Source organism: Aegilops tauschii, chromosome 1, assembly GCF_002575655.3.
Source record: "Aegilops tauschii subsp. strangulata cultivar AL8/78 chromosome 1, Aet v6.0, whole genome shotgun sequence".
Taxonomy (NCBI): Eukaryota; Viridiplantae; Streptophyta; class Magnoliopsida; order Poales; family Poaceae; genus Aegilops; species Aegilops tauschii.
In genome coordinates this window covers 97,301,988-97,327,107 of record NC_053035.3, presented here as the reverse complement: position 1 = coordinate 97,327,107, position 25,120 = coordinate 97,301,988, and the positions used below count along the sequence as shown (strand labels likewise).

The window sequence follows — 25,120 nt, the reverse complement described above, 5'->3', positions numbered from 1 at the left end:
CCTGTGAGCAAAATGTAAGTGTTTTTTAAAAGGTGCAGCTGGTTGTCCATTTCCTGCAACTATCTTCTGTGCCAACACATGTCATATTACTATGCAGCTGGATATGTGCATTCGTGCGACTAAAAAAAGATATATTGTTTCTTTTTGTATTATGCAGGACGTATGATGCATGTAATGGCAGAGTTCTATGCATCTGAGATGATGGTGCCGTTCGGACCAAAGGAAATAACAAATCTGTGTACAAGTTTACGTAGAGATGACACAAAGGAGGGTGACATGATTGATACAATTGTGCACTTCAAGGATATACAAAAAACCGATCCAGACTTCTTCTATAAGGTAAAATATGATGAAGAGGACAGAGTTGTCAACATATTTTGGGTGGATGGCTTAGCTCGAAAAGCTTATGCGGAGGCGTACCACGATGCATATCGTTTGACACCACCTACATGACCAACATGTACAATATGCCGTTCGCGCCCTTCATCGGAATAAACCGACATGGCCAATCTTTCATGTTGGGTTGCGCGTTTGTGAGGCAGGAGTTGGCATTGAGCTTTGATTGGGTCTTCTGAGCACTCCTAGAGGCTATGGATGGCAAACCTCCTGACAAATTCATAATCGGTCAGGATGGTGCAATGAGGCAGTCAATACAGAGCATCTTTCCAACCACGGTGCATCGCTGTTGTCGATGGCACATCATCAAAAAGGCTCAAGAAAAAGTTGGTTGGCTGTTGTGCCGGAATCCAGGGCTCTTTGATGATTTCAACTACTGTGTTGACTTCAGCTTCACTACAGACGAGTTTGAGCAGTATTGGGATGAGTTAATGATGAAGTACGAGGCTATGACACACACACACACACTTTGAGAAGTTGTACGAATTCAGGTCAACTTGGGTGTCGTGCTACTTCAAACACAGGTTCTTCCCCTTCCTGTAGTCTACACAGCGTAGTGAGGGAGTCAACGCCATCCTAAAAAGATATGTGGACCCACACAACTCAATGCTGAACTTCGTCAAGCAATATGAAAAAATTCAGAACCACATCCTTGCCAAGGAAGGCTGCAATGATTACAGGACAGAACACCTTGAGATTGAGCTATGGTCCAACTTCCCAATAGAGAGGCAAGCTTACGAAACCTACACTAGGGACCTTTACCGCAAGTTCAGAGAAGAGTTTGAGCTGATTGGACGTTATAATGCGTTCCAAGTTGGTGCTGATATTTTTGAGCTCAGACCAAACCAGGAATTTGTTGCCAAATATGGTTCTCGAAACTACTTGGTGCAGGCAAAGGTGGAGGAGGGTTCCTATTTGTGTGAGTGCTGCAAAATGGACAATGACGGCATGCTCTGCTGCCACATCCTCAAGGTGTTCACCCATATTGGAGTTGATGTCATACCGGAAAGGTACATGCTAAGACGGTGGACACCTATTGTTGTCCCTAGTGCGCCAGGGACTGGGTATGAGCAACCGGATGAAATGCCTGCTCAATCAAAGAAGCAGATAAGGGGGAGAAACATGATATACGATTTTCGGAAACTAGCCAAGTTTGTGAGTGGCTCTGATGCAGCACAGGACATTGTATACAAGCATATGCGCGGAGCACGTACCGAGATCGGCCACTTGAACAAGTCCAAGAAAAAGAAAAAACCGGCTGCTGCTACGGGGCCATTAGATGATGGCAACCCTCGAGGACCTCCTCCACCTCCTGGCCCTACACGGCATGCTCCGCCACCTCCTCCCCCGCCTGGCCCAACAAGCAGTGCCCCGCGTGCTCCTCCCAATGGCCCTATTGGCAGTACTCAGGGGGTTCATCATCCAGGTAATTACCTGCCTCAACTACCCATCTAACTAGGTGTGTAACTTCAGTTGCACACATCATGGTGCCCAGTTGCACAGAACAGGCTACCCAGTTGCGCACGCTATGTTAGTTCGAGCATCAAGATAAACAACTAACTTGTTTTTCCTGTTCTGGCTATAGGTGATGGCAACCCTCGAGGTCCTCCTCCACCTCCAGGCCCTACACGGCATGCTCCGCCACCTCCTCCCCCACCTGGCCCAACAAGTAGTGCCCCGCGTGCTCCTCCCAATGGCCCTACAGGGAGTACTCAGGGGGCTCATCACCCAGGTAATTACCTGCCCCAACTCCCCATGCAACTAGGTGTGTAACTTCAGTTGCACACATCATGGTGCCCAGTTACACAGAACAGGCTACCCAGTTGCGTGCGCTATGTTAGTTCAAGCATCAAGATAAAAAACTAACTTGTTTTTCCTGTTCTGGCTATAGGTGATTACCATCCAAGTGCCATGACGGGTCGTGCTACTACGGGTTTTTTTAACTTAACTTGCACACAACAACCAGTTAGTTGCACAGCATGGGCTGTGTGGTTGCAGAGAACATCAGTCCTGGTTGCGCAAAAAAATACTAAACTTTTTATATGATTATTTCACAGGTGATCAAACACAACCTCGTGATGGTCCAGCGCCCACGCACACTTGTCCTACTGCCCAGTTGGAGGCTGCATCCCCTGCACAAGCCTCTGATGATTTTGTGCCCAGGGATCCTCCAAGGTCTACTACAAAGGGTAGGGCGAAGAGTCGACGGTACAAATTGGCGCTAGAGCTACACACAAAGAAGAAAAACAAATGCAGTCACTGCCAATCTACAGAGCACACTGCTGGTGTGTGTCCACTCAGGCTGCTGTGATTCTCTTGCATCGTTTGTATCTTTCTGACAAAAAGGAAAAGAATGATGGTTTTTGAGCAATGTTGGGACCAAGTGGACACATTCAGCATCTATGCTTTCTCTTCTCTAAGTTGTTTTCCTTGAATTAGTTCATGCACCGTGTAAAATGGTTGTTGTTAGTGCCTTTGTTGGCAAATGGTTTAATATTTAGTTGTTGAACAATTGTATGTTCATTGCTCCTAATGTGTCAACAAAAGTGATGACATTGAGTTGCAACAGAATTACTACTAGTGTGCAACTACAAATCTGCTCAAAAATTGTGCAAACCAGCAACTTCCTCCATGGGGCAGAGAATAAAAAAGAGTATTGACCTAGTCCTTGTCGTATCTGAGCAACTTCCTCCATGGGGCGGAGTTGTGTGTGCTGGTGACCCAATCACATTCCAGCTTCTTCCTGATGTTGAGTACTTCCTTGGGTTCGTAGTTGGGAAGTTGGCTACCGTTCCACTCAGTGGCGTTAAGCAGTGCGAATAGCCCACACTCATTGCTGCGGTGGGCAAAAAGAAAATTTGTCACAGAAATTTAAAACCAAAAAAGATAATGTAATCTGTGGCAGTGTGCAGCTACTTATGTGCCACTGTGCAACTACTTATGTGCCACTGTGCAACTGGCTAGATAATCCATGAGAAAGTCATAAAAATGAAAAACAGATTGCAAGCTAGTTGTGTGTCTTAAAAAACTATAGATTGTACATCTATAAAACAGATAATCATTTAAACAATTAATAACTAGGCAGAAAAATAGTTAACTAAAGGCAGCCAGCTGAGTATGAGAACTTGTGCAACTGGCACATAGCCGACTATAATATATGTACAAGTAGGTGCATCAGCAGGGCACCTACGGGGGCAACTCGAGCACGGGAGCATATAGACAGCCAACCTAGTATAAAACAGGAAGCAACCTAAGCATGACAACTAGTGCAAAAAATGCAGAACATGTGGGCAGCCAACTAGTATATGGATGCAGCCAACTAAACAGGCAAATTGTGGAAAATGAACAACAGATAGACAGCCAACCTAGTGGAAAACAGCAAACCACCTAAGCAGGACAACTAGTGCAAGTGTACAACATATACACAACCAACTAGTAAAGTAATGCAGCCAACTGAGCAGTCAGCTTGTGCAACTGAACAACATGTAGACACCCGACTAGTACAAACAGTAAGCCAGCTGGGCAAGACAACTGGTGCAACTGCAGAACATAAGGACACCCAACTACTATATGAATCAACTATAGATTGATGGTAAAAATTGAGAAGAATGTCATGCTTCTTGTCTTACTTGCCGAGTTGCTTCGGTACGTCAATGTCAATAATCTGGAAGTGCTCAATGCTGGAATTTGGGTAATGCTTCCTCCATAGCTGACGTACTGCCCCCGTGATGGTAGATGTAGTGTTCATCAACTCAATGTTGTCCAGCTTCCTGTTTGAATCAAGAACTTCGAAACGTCTGTCCCTCAAGTTGACATTGAAGACCCAATAATGCCTCCCTCCCTCCTTATCGTTTATATCAACACACTCAAGCACTGGCAGCATGACCTGCACACATGAACGATTCAGACGTAGATACACATTGTAGGTAAAGAAAAACAGTAAAAAAATGTTGAAGTTAAAAACAGGTTGCAAGAAAGTATTTGCCAACTAATAGATGTGTCATGTGCAACTGAACATGCTATGGGTGCCAACTAAAGAGATGGATCATGTGGGCACAACACTGACCAAGTCTTGCTTGTCGAGACAACTCTTGTAATCAAACTTCTTGTTTATCTCATTCACATTGTGGATCCCTTGCTGTAATTGATCTGCAGAGATTATAAACATGCCTCAAACTCCTTACTAGATGAAAGGACTCCCTGAATTGGTCAACAAAAGTGCTACAAAAAAGAAGAGGGGAAAAAGGTTTTGAAAAAACTTACAGAAAACCTCAATGGCATAATGACCTTCTTTGACCCTTCTGGTAAGTTATCCATGATGTGTAAGATTCTAGTCTCAATAACAATTCTTGACAACCATTGAACCGGCTTCATGGAATCAACTAACTCCTTTAAAGAAATGTAGAAAGCACCATACCTGATTATCTCATGGATGAATTTTTTTAAAAGAAATAAAAAGACAAGTTAGCTTGAAGGGTCACAGCAACAACAAAAATGTGTATTAAATAAAAACAAAACAGTGTGCAACTAAAAGCCCTGTTCTGTGCAACATGCTCTGCTTTCTGTGCAACTAAGTGGGTGGTCCTGTGCAACTGAAAAAGACATGTATGTAGGCTGTGGGGAGTTGGTTTACCTGGTAGCTTCATCATTTGCTCCTGGGTGATTCCTGACCCAATACAAGAGGGTAGCGTAAAGCTTGTTGGCTGCCTCATTGGAGTTGAACGTCTTCTTCTTCTTATAATCAATGAATGGAGACCTTTGAGATGCTCCAGGCCTTATTACCCTCCTCTGTCTTCGTGCAACAGGTGGTCCTGAAGAACTGCTCGTGCCAACTGTTGGTTCTGCGCATATAGGGGTGTGGCAACTGTCTGATGATCCAACATCTGGCTCTTGAGCTATTCCCTTGCCAGCATCAGCAGCAGCACATCCTTCGTTCGCAGTTGCTGGGTCCAACTCACCCTCATCTATGACAACCGCACTGGCTTCCCCTATTTGTGCTGCTGGAGCAGGTGCTGGAGCAACCTTAGCATCACCATCTATGCTCAGGTCAAAAGATGGTGCATCGCAGAACCCGTCACCATGATAGCTGTAAGAGTTTGATCTGCGTATGGGTTGAAGGCCCAGGGCATCTCCTTGCGGCACATACACAGGTGCATCATTCGCTGACTTGGTTCGCAATAGTGTTGTAGTTGGCGGCCTAGGAGGCTTGCACCTACTTACAATGTTGAACACCTCCTCTTGTGTTAATGAGTGCTGAAAGTCAGCTCTTGGTGATGCAAGCTTGCTTGGCTGATGTGTGTTAGCTCTTGGAGACGACACTTTGGCAGTTTGATCACCTCCTTTCGTGTTTGGCATTGAAGTATTTATATGAGTTGGCACCTTGGGGCTTGCAGTTGCAGTGGTGCCTTCTTGAGCAGTAGTAGTAGTTTTGGTTGTGGCCCCGCTTCTAATTGACACTTCAGTTGGTACAGTAGTATCTGCAGTTGGCATCTTTCCAGCCAAAGTTGGCAGCAATCTGGCTGAACTTGGCACCCCTGCATCGATGGTTGTGGCACGTTGTTCTGTCTTGTGTCTGAACCCCACACCTTTTGTGCCCCGTCCCCCTTTGTGCCCTTGGCAAACTTGACAATCTTTTGCTGCTTAGCTGGTGTAGGTGGGACTGCTGAAAGAGGAGTCTTCCCCTTGATCCGTTGAACTCCTGTCATGGTTGTAGGCTCAACATGCATTGCTGTCACATCTTGAGTGTTGGTTGGCTCTCTGCTCACTACAGTTGGCGCAACAGTTGGTGCGGCAGCTTCCTTCTCTGCATTTATTTTAGTATCTGCCCTCACCATCTTCTCCTTGGTTTGAGGCAACTGCAGATTCTTCCTGATTGAAACTGCTTTGCGCTTCTGGACCACGTGAGGGTTTGCCACGGGTGCTGCCTTGCTCTTGCTGGAGCTTATATCTGGAAGCTGCTTCAAATATTCCTTGTATTTTTTCTTTGAATGAACCCAGTCAAGACCCTTTTCTGCTTCCTCCATGTCAATTTGATTCTTTTCAGCCTCACTTGACAAGAACAACTTCTGATCAATGGCAAAGTTGATGTTCTCACACATCTCTTTGTCACTAAAATCTGGCACGGGAAAAGTGGTTGGCAAAGGTGGCTTCAAGTTGCACATCTTGAACATGTCAATGCTCCCCTGAGACTCTGCTTCATCATTTTTCTTTGACTTCGGCAAATCCTTATCTTTCCAGCAAGTTTTTTCAATCAGCATCTGTAGTGTGCTCCTGCTGCTCAATGAATTGCTGCTGCTGGCAGGATTGGCAGAGCTCCTAGTCCCCCTGGATGTGTTGCCGCCTGTACCCCCGGAACCAGGGCCATTGTCATCATCGTCATCGTTGCTGTCACTGCCTCCATTGGATCCCCTTGATCTTCACCATCATCATCCTCGTCTTCTTCCTCGTCATCTCCTTCCCCCTCACTCCAATCAACTGCTGCACTTTTGTCTCCGTCCCCCTCTTTGGCCTCATCTTCTTCTTCCTCCTCCTCTGCCTCACTATCTTCTTCCTTGTCCTCCTCCTCTCCCTTGTCCTCTTTTTCTTTGTCCTCCTCTTCTTTCTCCTCTTCTTCTTCCTCCTCGTCCTCCTCCTCCTCCTCCTCTTCCTCCTCTACATCTTCTTCTTTGTCATCCTCCTCTTTGTCCTCCTCCTCTGATTCATCCGCATTTGTGTCCTCGTCATCTCCAACATCTAGGGCTACTTCGATTTCCTCATCTTCTTCTGACTCCTCCTCAACAAATTCTTCTTCTTCTTGTATAGGTGAAACCTGTCTCTTTCTTTTTGGAGCACGACGTGGCGTCCTGGTTCCCATTGATGGCTCATGTACGTAGGGATCAATATCCGGCTCCTCGTCATCGATCTTGGCAACTGCTTCAATGAAGGTGCCAACCTGTTCAGTTACTGCCTTGCACAAGTCATTGACCACTTTGGCAATCTTTGCCTTTTTCTACATCAGCACAAAAAAAGATTTAGTACTGATTCAGTTAGAAACCATTTAAAAAAAGAAAATTTCGGTAACTGACCATGATGTGTTCAGCAAGTCGACTAACACACATTTTCTGGCCAACTAAAACATGATTCTAGCCAACTAAACATGCATTGTAGCCAAAACTAAACATGCATTCTGCCAAGTTGAAGTTATTGTTTGCAAACAAGCACATTGACTGTCCAAAGAATATGTGCAACTAAAAAAGCATATATGTGCAACTGAACATATATCCCAGCCAACTAAATCATGTATTCTCGCAACTAAAAAAGCATATATGTGCAACTGAACATACATCCTAGCCAAAGAAAATGTGGGTAACTGATCCAAACTCCTGTATGCAAAGACTAACCTACAGATTGTAGGTTATTGGTAACTTGGATGCCATGAATGCTTCAGCTTGCAAAATACCACCAAACAGTGGTGTCTGCTCCGTTCCCCTATACTCCTCTTTAAGCTGATGTAAAAAAGAGAAGAAAAAAAGAACAAGGTTATCAAAACAGATTTGGTGTTGAACGAAAATCAAACATTATAACCTGTGCAACTACAACAAGATACTGGGTAGACAATTGGATTCTACATATATGCAACTGAACAAACCAAAAAAACTGTGCAACCCACAAGGCACCTAAAAAAGTTTCTGCCAACTGATGCCACACATTTGTGCAACAAGATAAGTAAAATTGTGCAACTTAAAACAGATGTTGTGCCAATTAAAAATGAACATGTGGGCAGATGCCAAAGTTAAAGCTACAAGCTATGCAACTACAGGCATTGTTGTGCCAACTGATCACAGTTTTTGTGCAACTACCAAAAAGTGAACAGACATGAAATAGAACATAAAAAGGAAGCCGCTGTTGGAAAAGAAACAAAAGAGAACTCACTTGTAATTTTACGAACACACCAGGAGAGATCGTGTCCTTCTTGATCACCTTGGCAATTAGGCTACTGTCCCATGCATTCGCTCGTATCGCGCAGTTGCTTACTGGGATATTATGAACGAGCACATCAAGGTATAGTATCTGCAGCAGAACAAACAAAGGAAACCCAAGTTCAGTTATTATGAGGAGTATTTCAGAAATTATAACTGCACAAAGAAGAAAAACACATGGAAGTGCTCGTTTTCACTAACCATCAAGTGATACAAGTAGCAACAGACGGTTTGCTTCTCTTGGTCCATGTTCCGGAAAGCTTCATTTATGTGTTCTGCTACAAAGAGGCATATGTTTGTGTTCTTGAGCATTTCATGATCTAGCACAAGTCCGTAGCACTTTGGGCTGAGCTTCAGGGTTGTGGTTGGTGCTAGAAAAGTGTTGAATGCAACCGCAAGCTAGGCCATAAAGAATGTGTCATCCGTTCTTCCCGCCATATCCTTAATCATCTTGCACCATGCTGTGATCTAGGGATGAGAATCTCCAGTTATGTTGAAAGCCTCTCTGAATCTCCTAGTTGCATCCTTGTCAACTACATATCTGACTTTTTGACCCCTGTTTGGGAGATCAAATACCCTGTGAACACTGTCAGCATCGACACAGATCCTTCCCCTGCTTGGGACCACCATTTTAGAGCTCTCTGGCTGGTAGGACTGCACCAGGAATTTAGTGAGGTCCGCTGGAAGTGTGTCTGATAAATTCAAGAGGCCCCCAAACAACCTCGAAACAGCTCAGACTTCTTCAGTGCGGATAGCGAGCTGTTGAACTTCGCAACCCACCCTGGTGATGCCCTTATCCTGCCCGCTTGTGATGGTCGCTCCACATCTTCTCCTGCAGCCACCTCAACTCCTTCACCACTGGCCTGATGATGAGAAAATAAATAAATTAAACACAAGACAAACAACTGGACTGAGAAAAAACTAGCAATGATCATTTGGATCAGTATTGCAAAAACTATATAAACATAAAATGGATCATGCCAACTAATATGATGTTTCTGTGCAACTATGAAAGCTCATCATGACAACTAAAGACTACCAGTTTGCAACCTGCAAAAAAACTAAGAAAACATACTAGACCTGACAACTACAAAAAGTTTTAGGGGGTGTGCAACGATAAGCATGATATTGCAAGAAGATAACAACAACTAAGAAAAAAAGGTTTGCAAGAAACTGTTCAATAGCTCACAAACACACACAAAAAACCACATACCTCAGCATCTGCTGCGGAAGATGAGGCAGCTCCTCCAGCAACTGCTCCCTGCACAAAATGGTGACCAGTGATGTCAGCTACAAGATGCCAACTCATGTCAACTTCTGCGAAATTATATTTAGATCAAGATGACCAGTGATGTCAACTACAAGATGGTTATTGAGCAACTACAACAAAAATAGTGGTGCCAACGGCTGCATAATTTCATCAGCGTCTAAGAAAAGAGAGAAACATTGATATTCAAGTATTTACTTACCCTAGTAGATGATTCAACTCCCCCTGCAACTGTTGCACGTCTAGTACGCTTTACAACCCGAAACTGATCAACATCCTAAGAGAATAAAAAACATGGGCATGGGAAAAAACAAAAAAATATTATATGACCCAAACAAAACCAGAATAAGGTGCTTGTGCCATCAGCATGCCACTTACCTCAACTTCCTCTCCCTACTGAACACTATGCGCAGGTCGTGGCTGGCGATTATCCGCACGCTTCGAGTTTCGGCGAAGGGACTGACTTCCAGAACCCTGATTAAGCAACCAAAAAACTTGAAAAAAGGACATTAGCATACATGGATAAGTTGAAAACAACTCAAAAACACATAAAAAGTAAAAAAAACATCATCTTCATTGCCATCCGCATCTCCTCCTATTATAACCATTTTTACCCTACGTGGGAAATACAAGAAAAGAAAACATAGTTAAAAGATGCGCAAACAAACTAGAGAAAACATAAAAGGTTGCTTTGATCTGCAGACCTCTACACATAAGCAGGACACCTAGTGCAAAAATTTGTAAACATGTGGACAGCCAACTACGATAGTGATGCAGCCAACTGGGCAGTCAACCTTGTGCAACTGGACAGCATATAAGCCAACTAAGTTTAACTGTGGCAAGTAATAATTAGGTAGAAAATAGTTAACTAAAGGCAACCAACTGAGTATGATAAACTTGTGCAACTGGGACAAACAAAAAATGCATAGCCAACAAGAATATATCCAGCAAAACAATTGGGTAGACTATATTGGGAAATTGGCAAGCATTGACACTAATTTGCACAAATAAGGGTCCCTAGTTACACACAGCAGGGGAAAACACATGAACAACCACATCCACAACAAGACTGGCAGATTGGGTAGTCTATATTGGAAAATTGGCAAGCATTGGTACTAATTTGCACAATCAAGGGGCCCTAATTGCACACAGCAGAGGAAAAACACACGAACGACCAGATCCAGCACAAAGGCTGGCAGACAAATCAGTAGACTATATTGGAAAAATGGCAACCATTGGTACTAATTTGCACAAGTGATGGTCCCTATTTGCACACAACAGGAGAAAAACATGTGAACCACCACATCCACCACAAGGCTGGCAGATTGGGTCGACTATATTGGAAAACTGGCAAGCATTGGTGCTAAATTGCACAAACAAGGGTCCCTAGTTGCACACAGCAGGGGAAACACACAAACCACCAGATCCATCACAAAGGCTGGCAGCTTGGATAGAGTATATTGGGAAATTGGCAAGCATAGTTACTAATTTGCACATGTAATGGTCCCTAATTGCACAGAACAGGGGAAAACACATGAACCAGGAGATCCACCACAAGGCTGGCAGATTGGCTATATTATCTCAAAAATTGTTTACTACTGCTCATAATTTGCACGCAAGGGGCAACCTAGTTGCACACCGCGGGGGAAAAACAGACATCAAAAACACCAGATCCACCGCGAGGCTACAATCCACAGACGAGGCTCTATCGCTGCGAACCACTCCTCCTCCTCGAACCACTCATCCCGTACGTATATGCACGAGCTCTCCCCCTACTGCAACGCAAAAACGATGGGATAAGCACGACCCTAGCCCACCCCTGCCAATCCGGCAGTTTCCCAAACGGAGTAGTCCGCGGGGGTGACCTCAACCTCGCCGGAAAATGAGTTCGACCTCTCTGACCCCGACCGTGACCTCGAGTTCGACCTCTACCTCGACCTCCCTGACAACGACTGTGACCTCACCGGAAAACGTGTGACCTCACCAGAAAAAGGAGGGCGGGCGAGTGGAGAAACAAGCAGGGACGAAGAACAGGGAGCGCGTATAGGAGCAGTACCTGTGCCGCCGCGAACGACGACCCTCGCGGCGCACCCCACCGTCGACCACACCCCGGCGGATTTTGGAACCGCCTCTGCAGCACCAACCAACGCCAAGAGCAAGGGGGAAAGAGTAAGGACGGACCACAAGAGGTGGGGGATGGACGGGGTAATGGCACGAAATTCAAAACCGCCACCCACTAGGCAAGACGGCTATCACGCTGGGGGACTGCCTAATCCTCTATGACGTATGGGTCTGACGGGAGGTTTATCTCGCGCGGCGCGGCGCGATCGGACCAGGCGACCGGTCCACATGCGGGTCCGAGCGGCACGGCTCCACCACCCGACCAGGGAACACCTGGACACCCTGCGCCATCGATCGGAACAAGATCGAGCGGCTCTCGTTCAACCGCTCGTTCTTTCCCGATAGTGCGTATGCACTTTTTAGGTTTTAGGACCTAATAATGGCGGGCTCTCCCTCCCCATTTCCAAATCCCAAACCCTAACCCCCTCCCCACTCCCCACCCCCACACCCGCAGTCCCATCCGAGTCCCCTCCCAGTCCCACATTCCCACGCCCTCCACCCTCGGCGTCGTCGGTGTCGAAGAAGAAGCGCAAGGTGAACCTCCCGGAGAACGAGGAGGTCGTGGCCAGGATCTTCGAGAAGCACCACTCCATGGCGGCGCAGCAGCCGGGCGGCCTCCCGGAGCACCAGGCCCGCGCGCTCTCCGCCGCCTACACCGGCGTCTGCGCCGCCAAGGAGCCCGTCCAGACCCCCGGCGACCTGGCCCGTCTCACGTGCGCATTTCCCCGCCCCTCTCGAACTGTTTCCTCTTACGCTGTTGAGGCGAGCCTAGGTTTCGGTCGATTTCGGGTCGTGTGCTTCGGGTCGGCGCTGCGGTCACATTGCTGCTCTAAGACGAACGGGTCGGTTTATGATTTGGGCGCCCTAGCTCTGGGATCTTAGTTTTTGTTTGGTGGATGGATGTAACGGCTTAGTCCTTAGGGAATTTTAGTTGTGCCCATTTGGTCTGAGCATGAATTCTCGGTTTGGATGGCTATTGGTCTGTGGAATCATAAGTTTCAGTTCAGTTCCCCTTATGTTTGCTCATCTGCTGCGGCCGTTGATTTGCTGCAGGTATATGCTAAAATTGATCTAGGCCGTTACCATTTTTATATGGCGAGGTGTATTTATATCCATCCCTTTAGGGTTGCTACTCTACTTGGGATTTGCCTGCAAGTAGATAACCAAACAAGTGGTATAAGTTTATAACAGCATGGCTTTAGTTTTGATCCATATACTATAACTCTTTCCCTTTGATTTTTCTTTTGTGTGTTGAATTTAGAGGCGGAAATCGCACACTAGATTGATGTGTGGAATATATCTAGTACCAACGGTTGCTTTCTACATTGAGTTGCATCGATTTTTGAAAAACTTTACATTTTCTGAATTAGTTTAATCATTGTTGTTGCTTCTTTGGTTCTATTATTTTTGTCAGGGGAGTTGGAGGTTGGGTTGTTGACGTCATGGAAGACTCCTTCCAGGGTCCAGCCTTGATTTGTCCCCTCCGAGAAGTAATACACCAGGAGAAACGGGTAATAGTTTTCTTGATTGCTCACATGTCCTCTGGAATCTGTTATTCCTTTTTCATCATCAGGATGACAACAAGTCTTCTTCCCCTTCAGTTTTATCAATAGTCAGTTCTATGGAAACAGGTTTATTGTTATATCTTAAAGGGTACTGTCCTTTTAACAGGGAAGAAGAACACATGAACAAACCTTATGTGCCACAGTTGAAATCAGCTGCTTATGCAATAATGATCACACTCTACAGGTATGGTTTTTTTAGGGTGGGGGTGGGGGGCTATCTTACCTAAATTTTTGTTGTTCACGCTGCAAAATTAGTGCAACCTTAGTACAAAGGGCAACATTTAATCAGAGAAAAAGGGAAAAGACACTTGAATATGCAACAGCAGATATTGACAGTTGTTCCCCCCTAGGGAAATGGAAAGAGGGAAGGAATTTATGATGAGGCAAGAGCTTATTGATGCTGCTGAAGCCAGTGGTCTGTCACACCATGCAATAGGGTACAGTTTTAGTGACTCAGTATATGCCACGGTTGCTGATTTCATCTGATACTTTAGTGCATCACTAACTGTCTATGTTGTATTATGAGCAGCCCAAACAACAGTAGGAATTCTCGGAATGACGGTTACAGTTTCACTGGATGGAATAGCATGAAGACGTTAACAAATAAGGATCTGGTTGAGAAAAAGAGTAATCCTGCAAAGTAATGTACCAGGCTCATCCTCATGTTAAGGTTATGTTTTTCAGTCATTTATTGAAAAAGGAATTGGATCTTTTAGAGGAGTAAACCCAATATGTTTTATACTCACGTATTAGAGCACAAGTTTTATTACCTTCACATCACTGGCTATTGCTGTATAATGTACTATTGTGGCCCTGCTAGCTGGTTGTGAACTTTTTACTTTGCCTGATCTTTCTTAAATGATAAAGTGATATTTTAATGGACTCAAACTCAAGGAGATACCAGAGCTATAAAATATATCACTTGTATGCATGAACTTGACTCTCATTAGAGGGTTCATAGGGTTCTCACATATTTAAGTATGATTGTGTCTGCACTATGTTATCCAATTCATGCTCTTGCGACACTCACCGGATATAAAATCCTCTCACATGTTTTGGTCTGATTGTGGATCGGCTGGATCAAAAAATGCGGCTAACCTCTGGTGTGCTTTTGCTGTTTGGTACATGTGTTCTCCAGTAATTTAACTTGTATTCCCTCCGTAAACTAATATAAGAGTGTTTGGATCACTACTTTAGTGATCTAAACGCTCTTATATTAGTTTACAGAGGGAGTATCAAGAAACATTCCTACTTCAGTTTTTTCTCTTGATCAGAGAAGTTTGATATAGTGCAGCAGTGAAGTCATATATATGCTAGCAGAGTATCAACATCTGATAGTTTGCTAGTTGATGCTTGTGGGACCTTAGGTAATATAATGCTCTCTAATCTTTTGAGCTAATTAAGAAATTTATCTTTTAAACATACAACTCTGTGGTGGTATATCATCAATTTTCTATCGATGGAATAGAAGCAGGCATGTCCAATTCCATAGCTCCTTTGAACTTATCTGGTCCACAATATGAACCTGAAACATGTTTATAAAAATCTTGCACATGTGGCCATTTGGGAATGTTCCAGATATATGCCAGTTTGTTACATGAACCAGATCTTGCTCATTATTTTGGTCCTACAGTCATCTCCTTTATTTCCACCCTGAATACAAGTAGAACTCACCCTGTTCAGTTTGCATCTCCTTTTTTCTCTCTGGGGCTTTATTTGCCTAGCACATACATTCTGTTGAGATACCAAGCATAGACTTGGGGCTTACCGTATAAGTTTGCTGTAGGTATTACCTAACAGAAAAAGGCAAAGAGACAGCCCGTGATTGTCTTGCACGGTCTAGATTGGACGGTCCTGCGGGACCTTTAACGGCGGCCGGTCATCCTGCAGTTGTGCTCAGCGATTAAGATTCTGATGAATATGACGGCAGCAGTCCCCTGATAGGTATTAATAAAGTTTTCTGCTCATGCAGTATGAATTTCCAGATAACCGATTATTGTACCCCAGCAGCACTATAATAAATTCCTTTTACTCAATTGCAGGTTCTGAAAGAAGTGGACTTCCAAACTCAAAAGCAGGCAGTTCCAGTTCCTTTGGTATCAGCATGCTTTCTTTGCATATAACATGAGGATATATTCCATAAGCAAAATATTATTCCCAGCTGATATTTGTAGTTAATGCCCTTTTTTCAGACAACGGCCATGCTACTAATTCTCCTCTTTCATCTCGAGGAATGTTTGGACAGCAATCGTTTAGTGCAATGGTACACTTGACTTCCCCATTCCGTACCCTTCTTTTTCAAATGGAACATAATGCAACATTTTCTTTTCTAACGTTAGGGTTCTGCTGAAATGTCTTTACTAGCTATGCCACCTCATCAATCTAATGAAAGTTTTCTGAAAGCTTATGAAGTGGTGCTGATATTGGATGATCGAGATACTTTCGGGTCTGTATGATCGTATCTTACTCATGAGTTGTATTTTTTAGTTGTGTCTGATATTTAAGTAGGATCATAACAAGGCTGTCTTAGCAAATAAACAATATATTTAGGCACCCCCCTCCAAAAAAACATCTTTTGAGGAGGGTAAGTAACTGAAGATTGGGAGTATGCGTACCTAGTCTCTCTTTCACATGACCTGCAAGGTCATTCTATTCTTCATGTTAATATTATTTCTGTTTAAATAAGATGGGCAAGGGATTTCACATATTTATCCACTTACTGCTGGAATTGTGAATTTTGATGACACTTTGATTCGTTATCTTGTATTACTTCAACTGTTTAACCTTCTGCTTCTGTATATAAAATTTAGATTCTGTATGTTGTTTAATTAAATTATTTTCCAAGGAAACAAATTGATTATTATTGCACCCAATAGTTTTTTTATGTTTTATTTAATCATCCATCTATGCATCAGAATTCAGTTCTCTTATGATTGCTCCCTTTTTGTGCAGGCCCCGTTCGAGAAGAAAAGTTGTTGATAATATACGCTCGCAGTTTAATATTCCTGTAGAGGTTAGTTGGATTGAGAGTTATGTGAACTCTCTTTGTTTAACCATGCTTGCCCTTTCCTTTATTGTATCTAATTCATGAGTACTCCTCTGGGTGTTATCCTTGTTCATTTCTTCAGACAACCAAAATACACTGCTAAGTCATTGTATGCATCAACATGGTTCTAAATTAAATGCCCTGTACTGCTGGATTAATTATCTGATATGTTTGGCCGCTGTCCCACTGTGCTAATGATTGCTGACTGCACTTTTTTCTTGCTTGTGTGCAAGGAGACAGCATAATAACATTAACAAAGTTGCTTTGCATGGATTGAACTGTTCATATAATGTGCCAAAGAAAATTGTGCTGATCCTTCTGTTCGAACCATGACATCCAGATTAAACACTTGCCTGTTGGAGATGCTCTTTGGATTGCTCGCCATAAAGAACTTGACACGGATTATGTTCTTGATTTCATTGTTGAAAGGAAAAATGTGGAGGATTTACTTGGCTCAATTAAAGACAACAGATACAAAGATCAAAAACTAAGACTGAAGGTACCATCTGAAAATAGCTTTGATTTTTTCCATTAATATTATAAACCTTCCATCTTAACTTTCCCAGTTCTTCATGCTTTCAATTTCTCACTGATAGTAAAAAAGGGCAGCCCGGTGCACGTAGCTCCTGCTTGCGCAGGGTCCGGGGAAGGGTCTGACCGCTTTGGGTCTATTGTACACAGCCTTTCCCTACATTTCTGCAAGAGGCTGTTTCCAGGACTTGAACCCGTTGACCTCATGGTCACAAGGCAACAGCTTTACCGCTGCGCCAAGGCCCCCCTTCTAATTTCTCACTGATAGTGATAAAAAAATTGTATTGTAGATTACCATTTGTTTCTTGTGACAATCCTGAACAGCAGTTGTGGCAACACAACACATTGTTTTGGTCATGTTGCAAATAAGTTGATGGGCATAGTCATTAGCCTGTTTGGCGGCACTGTTGGAAATATGCCCTAGAGGCAATAATAAAATGGTTATTATTGTATTTCCTTGTTCATGATGATTGTCTATTGTTCATGCTATAATTGTATTAACTGGAAACTGTAATACATGTGTGAATACATAGACCACAATATGTCCCTAGTAAGCCTCTAGTTGACTAGCTCGTTGATCAATGGATGGTTATGATTTCCTGACCATGGACATTGGATGTCATTGATAACGGGATCACATCATTAGGAGAATGATGTGATGGACAAGACCCAATCCTAAGCATAGCACAAGATCGTGTAGTTCGTTTGCTAAGAGGTTTTCTAATGTCAAGTATGTTTTCCTTAGACCATGAGATTGTGCAACTCCCGGATACCGTACGAATGCATTGGGTGTACCAAACGTCACAACGTAACTGGGTGGCTATAAAGGTGCACTACAGGTATCTCCAAAAGTGTCTGTTGGGTTGGTACGAATCGAGACTGGGATTTGTCACTCCGTATGACGGAGAGGTATCTCTGGGCCCACTCGGTAATGCATCATCATAATGAGCTCAATGTGACTAATGAGTTAGCCACGGGATCATGCGTTACGGAACGAGTAAAGAGACTTGCCGGTAACGAGATTGAACGAGGTATTGGGATACCGGCGATCGAATCTCGGGCAAGTAACATACCGATTGACAAAGGGAATTGTATACGGGATTGATTGAATCCCCGACATCGTGGTTCATCCGATGAGATCATCGTGGAACATGTGGGAGCCAATATGGGTATCCAGATCCCGCTATTGGTTATTGGCCGGAGAGGTGTCTCGGTCATGTCTGCATGGTTCCCGAACCCGTAGGGTCTACACACTTAAGGTTCAGTGACGCTAGAGTTGTTATGGGAAATAGTATGTGGTTACCGAAGGTTGTTCGGAGTCCCAGATGAGATCCCGGACATCACGAGGAGTTCCGGAATGGTCCGACGGTGAAGATCGATATATTGGACGAAGGGTATTGGAGTCCGGAAGTGTTCCGGGGGTAACAGGCTATGGCCAGCATGACCGAAAAGTGTTTCGGGAGCCCCGGCAAGTGTTGGAGGGCCTCATGGGCCAAAGGGGAAGGGGCAAACCAGCCCACTAAGGGGTGGTGCGCCCCCACACCCTTTCCCACGTTACTTGGGGAGGTGGGGCGCCTCCACCTGGCTTGGGAGGCAAGCCTCCACCTGCTTGGCTTGGGGGGCAAGTCTCCCTAGGATTTTCCCTAGGGAGATCCAATCTGCTTGGCCGCCGCCCCTAGGGGAAACCCTAGGGCGCCTCCCCCTCTCCCCTTGCCCCTATATATAGTGGAGGGGTGGGAGGGCAGCCACACCTTTTCCCTGGCGCAGCCCTCCCTCCTTATACACCTCCTCCTCCTCCGTAGTGCTTAGCGAAGCTCTGCCGGAGAACCACGAGCTCCATTGCCACCACGCCGTCGTGCTGCTGGAGTTCTCCCTCAACTTCTCCTCTCCCCTTGCTGGATCAAGAAGGAGGAGACGTCCCCGGGTTGTACGTGTGTTGAACGTGGAGGCGCCGTCCGTTCGGCGCTAGATCGGATCCTCCGCGATTTGAATCGCCGCGAGTACGACTCCATCAACCGCGTTCTTGTAACGCTTCCGCTTAGCGATCTTCAAGGGTATGAAGATGCCCTCCCTCTCTCCCGTTGCTAGCATCTCCTAGATTGATCTTGGTGACACGTAGGAAAATTTTGAATTATTGCTACGTTTCCCATCACTGGCATCATGAGTTAGGTTTATGCGTAGATTCTATACACGAGTAGAACACAAAGTAGTTGTGGGCGATGATTTCTTCAATTTGCTTGCCGTTACTAGTCTTATCTTGATTCGGCGGCATTGTGGGATGAAGCGGCCCGGACCGACCTTACACGTACTCTTACGTGAGACAGGTTCCACCGACTGACATGCACTTGATGCATAAGGTGGCTAGCGGGTGTCAGTCTCTCCCACTTTAGTCAGATCAGATTCGATGAAGAGGGTCCTTATGAAGGGTAAATAGCAATTGGCATATCACCGTTGTGGCTTTTGTGTAGGTAAGAAACGTTCTTGCTAGAAATCCATAGCAACCACGTAAAACATGCAACAACAATTAGAGGACGTCTAACTTGTTTTTGCAGGGTATGCTATGTGATGTGATATGGCCAAAAGGATGTGATGAATTATATATGTGATGTATGAGATTGATCATGTTCTTGTAATAGGAATCACAACTTGCATGTCGATGAGTATGACAACCGGCAGGAGCCATAGGAGTTGTCTTAATTTATTGTATAACCTGCGTGTCAATGAAAACGCCATGTAATTACTTTACTTTATTGCTAACCGTTAGCCATAGTAGTAGAAGTAATAGTTGGCGAGACAACTTCATGAAGACACGATGATGGAGATCATGGTGTCATGCCGGTGACGAAGGTGATCATGCCGCGCCTCGAAGATGGAGATCAAAGGCGCAAGATGATATTGGCCATATCATGTCACTTTATGATTTGCATGTGATGTTTGTCATGTTTACATCTTATTTGCTTAGAACGACGGTAGCATAAATAAGATGACCCCTCACTAAAATTTCAAGAGATGTGTTCCCCCTAACTGTGCACCGTTGTGAAGGTTCGGTTTTTCGAAGCACCACGTGATGATCGGGTGTGATAGATTCTAACGTTCGCATACAACGGGTGTAAGCCATATTTACACATGCGAAACACTTAGGTTGACTTGACGAGCCTAGCATGTACAGACATGGCCTCGGAACACAAGAGACCGAAAGGTCGAACATGAGTCGTATAGCAGATACGATCAACATGGAGATGTTCACCGATGATGACTAGTCTGTCTCACGTGATGATCAGACATGGCCTAGTTGACTCGGATCATGTATTACTTAGATGACTAGAGGGATGTCTATCTGAGTGGGAGTTCATTAAATAATTAGATGAACTTAATTATCATGAACATAGTCAAAAGGTCTTTGCAAATTATGTCGTAGCTTACGCTTTAGTTCTACTGTTTAAGATATGTTCCTAGAGAAAATTTAGTTGGAAGTTGATAGTAGCAATTATGCGGACTGGGTCCGTAAACTGAGGATTGTCCTCATTGCTGCACAGAAGGCTTATGTCCTTAATGCACCGCTCGGTGTGCTGAACCTCAAGCGTCGTTTGTGGTTGTTGCGAACATCTGACATACACGTTTTGATGACTACGTGATAGTTCAGTGCGTAATGTTGAACGGTTTAGAATTGAGGCACCGAAGACATTTTGAAACGTCGCGAAACATATGAGATGTTCCAAGAGCTGAAATTGGGATTTTAGGCTCGTGCCCATGTCAAGAGGTATGAGACCTCTGACAAGTTTCTTGATCCTGCAAACTAAGGGAGAAAAGTTCAACCGTTGAGCATGTGCTCAGATTGTCTGAGTACTACAATCGCTTGAATCGAGTGGGAGTTAATCTTCCAGATGAGATAGTGATGGTTCTCCAAAGTCACTGCCACCAAGCTACTAGAGCTTTGTGATGAACTATAACAAATCAGGGATAGATATGATGATCCTTGAGCTATTCGCGATGTTTGACACCACGAAAGTAGAAATCAAGTAGGAGCATCAATTGTTGATGGTTAGTGTCGTGGAATTGTCACGGCAGATGTCCTCAAGCTAGGACTTAGTCGTGGAGCCATCGCCGCTAGGAAGCTTGAAGGGGTTAACGGGACAAGGAACACGAGGGTTTATACTGGTTCGGCCCCTTACGGTGAAGGTAAAAGCCTACGTCCAGTTGAGGTGGTATCGATTAGGGTTTCGATGACCAGGGAGCTTAACTGCTATGCCTGGCTCTCGATGAGATCTTTTCCTGTCCCTAAACCGCTGCCGGGTCGTCCCTTTATATAAAGAGGTTGACGCCCAGCGGCTCTCAGAGTCCCGGCCGGCTCATAAAAGTGTCCGGCTCGGACTCTCAACTATTCTTGCCTTACACTACAAGTCTCGCCATACGGCGGTTTATCACTACGGGTCTTAAGCCATCTCCGGGTCTTAAGCCCATCTTTGGCCCACCGTCTTCAGGCTTAGCGCCAGGCTTCAAGTGATGACCCTTATGAGTAACCCGGCCCCTTCTGGTGGGTGACTCTAAGGTTTATATCCTCAACATTAGGCCCCAGATTGATTTGAACCGGCTCATGTCAATCTTCAATTCTTTCGACAGAAAATCTCCGGCTTACAATTGTGTGAAGGCCATAACCCGGCGTGACGTCATCCTCTGGACTCCGGGTAATCCGCCGTGATGTCATCTTCCATTAAGTCCATTTTTTACTCCACCAGATCTGCAACGAATCTTATCTTTACTGCCATCCCGAAAATCGAGGCGCCTCTCGAGCGAGATAACCGCGCCGTGGCCTCCTCGTTTCTCGCGCTCACTTATGAGACTGGCCTTATAAATAGCCCGACCCTCGGGTCTTTCCATTCTCCCCCTTCTGTCGTCCCCTTCCTCTCGCTGCTCCCGTGCTGCTCGAGCTCCGCCGCCGCCGCCGCCACAGAGCTCCGCGTCCTCATCAACCTTGGCCGTTGCATCACCCTGAAACGTCCAGAGAAACGCGGTGAACTCTCGCAGCACATCTGCATCTGTAAGTTCCTTACTCCTTGTAGAATAGATCTACGTTTAAGCTCCTGCTGTTCTTCCATGTTCTTCGCCGTCGCCCACGAGTTCTTGGTAGTTTTCATTTTTACTGCCTCTTCTTGATCTTAAGATAGTATAGAACCAACGCGGCAGTTGTTTAGCACCCATTTCAAATGCAAATAGATCTCTTTTCACCTCATAAAGCCTCCGTTCGAGCCCAAGAACTTCCTTTGCATCTGTTTTTAGGTCTAGAAACTTTCCTTTTAGCCGACCGTTTTGATCCAAATTATTTACTGCAACGTGTGAAACCTGTTTTCACCACACTTAGTAGAAAACTGCACCCGTTAAATCACGGCGGCTTACATTCCGGTTTAAAGAAACCACGCACCATAGAACCTTCCGGCTCAAAGGAAGCCACGCGCCGTAAAATTTTCCAGCTCACTTACAACAAGGCTGTAGACGATTTGAATTACTCTCAAGCACACCAGCGGCTTACATAACCCGATGCACTTAGATATATGTCATTAGGCCCCTCCATAAGCCGTCACTTTAAACACTGAACTGTAAATTTCCTCCGGCTTTCAATTAAACCAGACATTTTCCTTTTATCATAGGCGTCCGACTTTCACCATGCCTTCCAAAGCTCCCAAAGCTCCCATCACATGCAATTGGATGAGGTCCAGCATCACCGATGAGACTTTAACAGATTTCATGAAGTCGGGTTACCTGCCTAAGAAGGACGTTATGTCCTACTGTGCCCCCGACCCATCAGAGGAGAGACCACAGCCAAGGGACGGGGAGGTGGTCATTTTTGCGGATCACATGAGCCGGGGCTTCGCACCGCCTGGCTCAAAGTTCTTTAGAGACATGCTGAATTTCTTTGACCTGCGGCCACAAGACATAGGACCCAATTCTGTGTCCAATATATGCAACTTCCAAGTGTTCTGCGAAGTCTACCTTGGAGAGGAGCCCAGCCCGCTGCTCTTCAGAGAGCTCTTCTACCTGAACCGTCAGAACGAGTGCGCCAACGGGCCAAGCTTGGAACTTGGCGGCATCTCCATTCAGCGACGGAGAGACTGCCTTTTCCCTTACACCGAGCCGCCAAGTCACCCAAAGGACTGGAACCAGACGTGGTTCTATTGCCAAGACACGTCGCCGGCTGACGAGAGCCCGCTGCCCGGCTTTCGCCCTTCACGTCTGGAACCAACTCACCCTCTGTCTGCCAAGTTAACTCAGGCGGAGCGCCAACCTCTGCTCCCCACCATCAACAAGATCAAGGCTCTCCTGGGCAATGGTCTCAACGGAATTGATCTGGTCTGGGTCTGGATCTCGTGGCGGGTGATCCCCCTGAGCCGCCGCCCCGGCTTAATGTGTGAATACACAGGCCGGAAAGATGACCCCCTGCGACACAGCCGCAACGATCTTCCTGAAGACATTGCTGAAGACATGACCAAGGCCCTTTTAAATGAGAGCTTGGCAGACTGCGAGAGGACCGGGTTAGCCCCCTTCTGCAAGACCAACCCAGCCCCAGCAGTAAGCCGCTGACCTGAACATCTTATCTTCTTCTGTAGATAACCTTCATCTGAATCTTTAAGAAATCATCATTGTATTTTTCAGGCTGATGACAAATTCTGGAAGGTCAAATATGACCATGAGGCGGCCAAGAAGGCCAGGAAGGCTAAGAAAGCCGCCAAGAGAGCCGCTCCCCGCAAGAAGGGAAGTAGGCCTACTGCTTCAGAGCTGCTGCAACTAAGCGACAGCTCCGAGTCAGAGGTAAACTCTGAACCTGTAATCTCTTGTTGTATTCATTGTTTATTTCTGTCCACCTTATCAATACTATTCATCAACAGGATGATACCGGAGCAAGTAACCCGGTGGTTGAAGAGGTAATGATACTTTCCTCCGACTCGGAGCCCTTGCCAAGGCTGAAAGTCCGAAGGGTAACCCGGAAAGTAAGATTTTCTCATCCTTTAGCTTATCAAGACCCTCAATTTCTTTTGAAGCAACAGACTCATGAGAGCCGGCGGCACACCCGGACCAACAAGGACGCTGACCTCTCCTCCGGCTTACCCGACGCATCGAGGAAACGCCGAACCGAGGTTATCTCCAACTTGTACCCTTTTCATCCTTTGGCGGGTGTTATACGTCAGCCGCTCAATTCTTCTGATTCAACCTATCAGGAAACCTCACCCTCCTCTGGTGACTCGATGCAATCAAGCCTGCCGGCCTTCAAGACCGTACCCAGGTAATGATGATCATCTCTTGTTGTGCTTATCTTTGCTCATACCTTTGTACTAACCTTTTTGTCCTTTCAGTGCCCAGGCAAAGCTCACCAAGAAGGCGAAGAAGAACAAGCCGGTCAAAGAGCCGGACTTGCCTGAACCGGAGGTAGCAGCTCAAGAACCGCCAGCTGCCTCCGCTCCCGAAGCCACCGCTCCAACCGACAAGGCAACTGCAGAAGCTTCTGCTAACCCGGAGACCTCCAGCTCGGCTCAGCCGGTCAATGACCCGGACGTGGTAATCACCCGGACGGAGTTTGTTGAGCCGGGGAGACCTACTGCACTGGCCAAGTGCTCCGCCAAGGAGGAGTTGCTACAGCACCGCCGGGTTAATCTAGACCTCACCGACTACGCCAATCTGAACATCGGAGAGATCGTCTCCGGCTATGTCAGCCAAGTGCACAAGAGCCGGGATGTAGAGATCAGCATGGTAAACCAGATTCATCAGAGGTCTGAGGTACTACTCTTCTTTCTTCTTGCTTACTGCATAGTTATCTTGTTATTCTTACCATACTCTAGCCCCCAAGTCTACGACTTATGATAGAATATGTTGTAGACTTAAGTTCCGGCTTACTCGCTTGAACCGGCAATTTGTAAATAGAAACGTTTGATATGCATTAGCCCCCAAGTGCCAAGTGTCTTTGCTTGGAAAGTGCTTGGGACTTTAAAATTGCATAATAACTGTTCATCCTATAACCCGGAAATTATGCAGGCTGCTTGCAAGAAGTTTGAAGCTGCCATCTCCGATCTGAAGACCCGCCTGAGGACGCAAGAAACTGAGACCCGGAAGGCCAATGCCAAATTTGTGTCCAGTATTGCTGCGCAAGAAAAGCTGAAGACGGACTTTGACGCTGAACGGAAAGCTTGGGCCGAAGAAAAGGCTACTCTGGTGAACCGGGCCGAACAGGCGGAGAAGGCTCTGACAG

The 25,120-nt window shown here is 45.5% G+C and overlaps 1 pseudogene; it reads left to right on the top strand.

The window, feature by feature from the left end:
* The first annotated feature begins 12,177 nt into the window (after positions 1–12,177).
* The window catches only part of LOC109783501 (uncharacterized), a 29,561-nt pseudogene continuing 16,618 nt past the window's right edge, over positions 12,178–25,120 (top strand).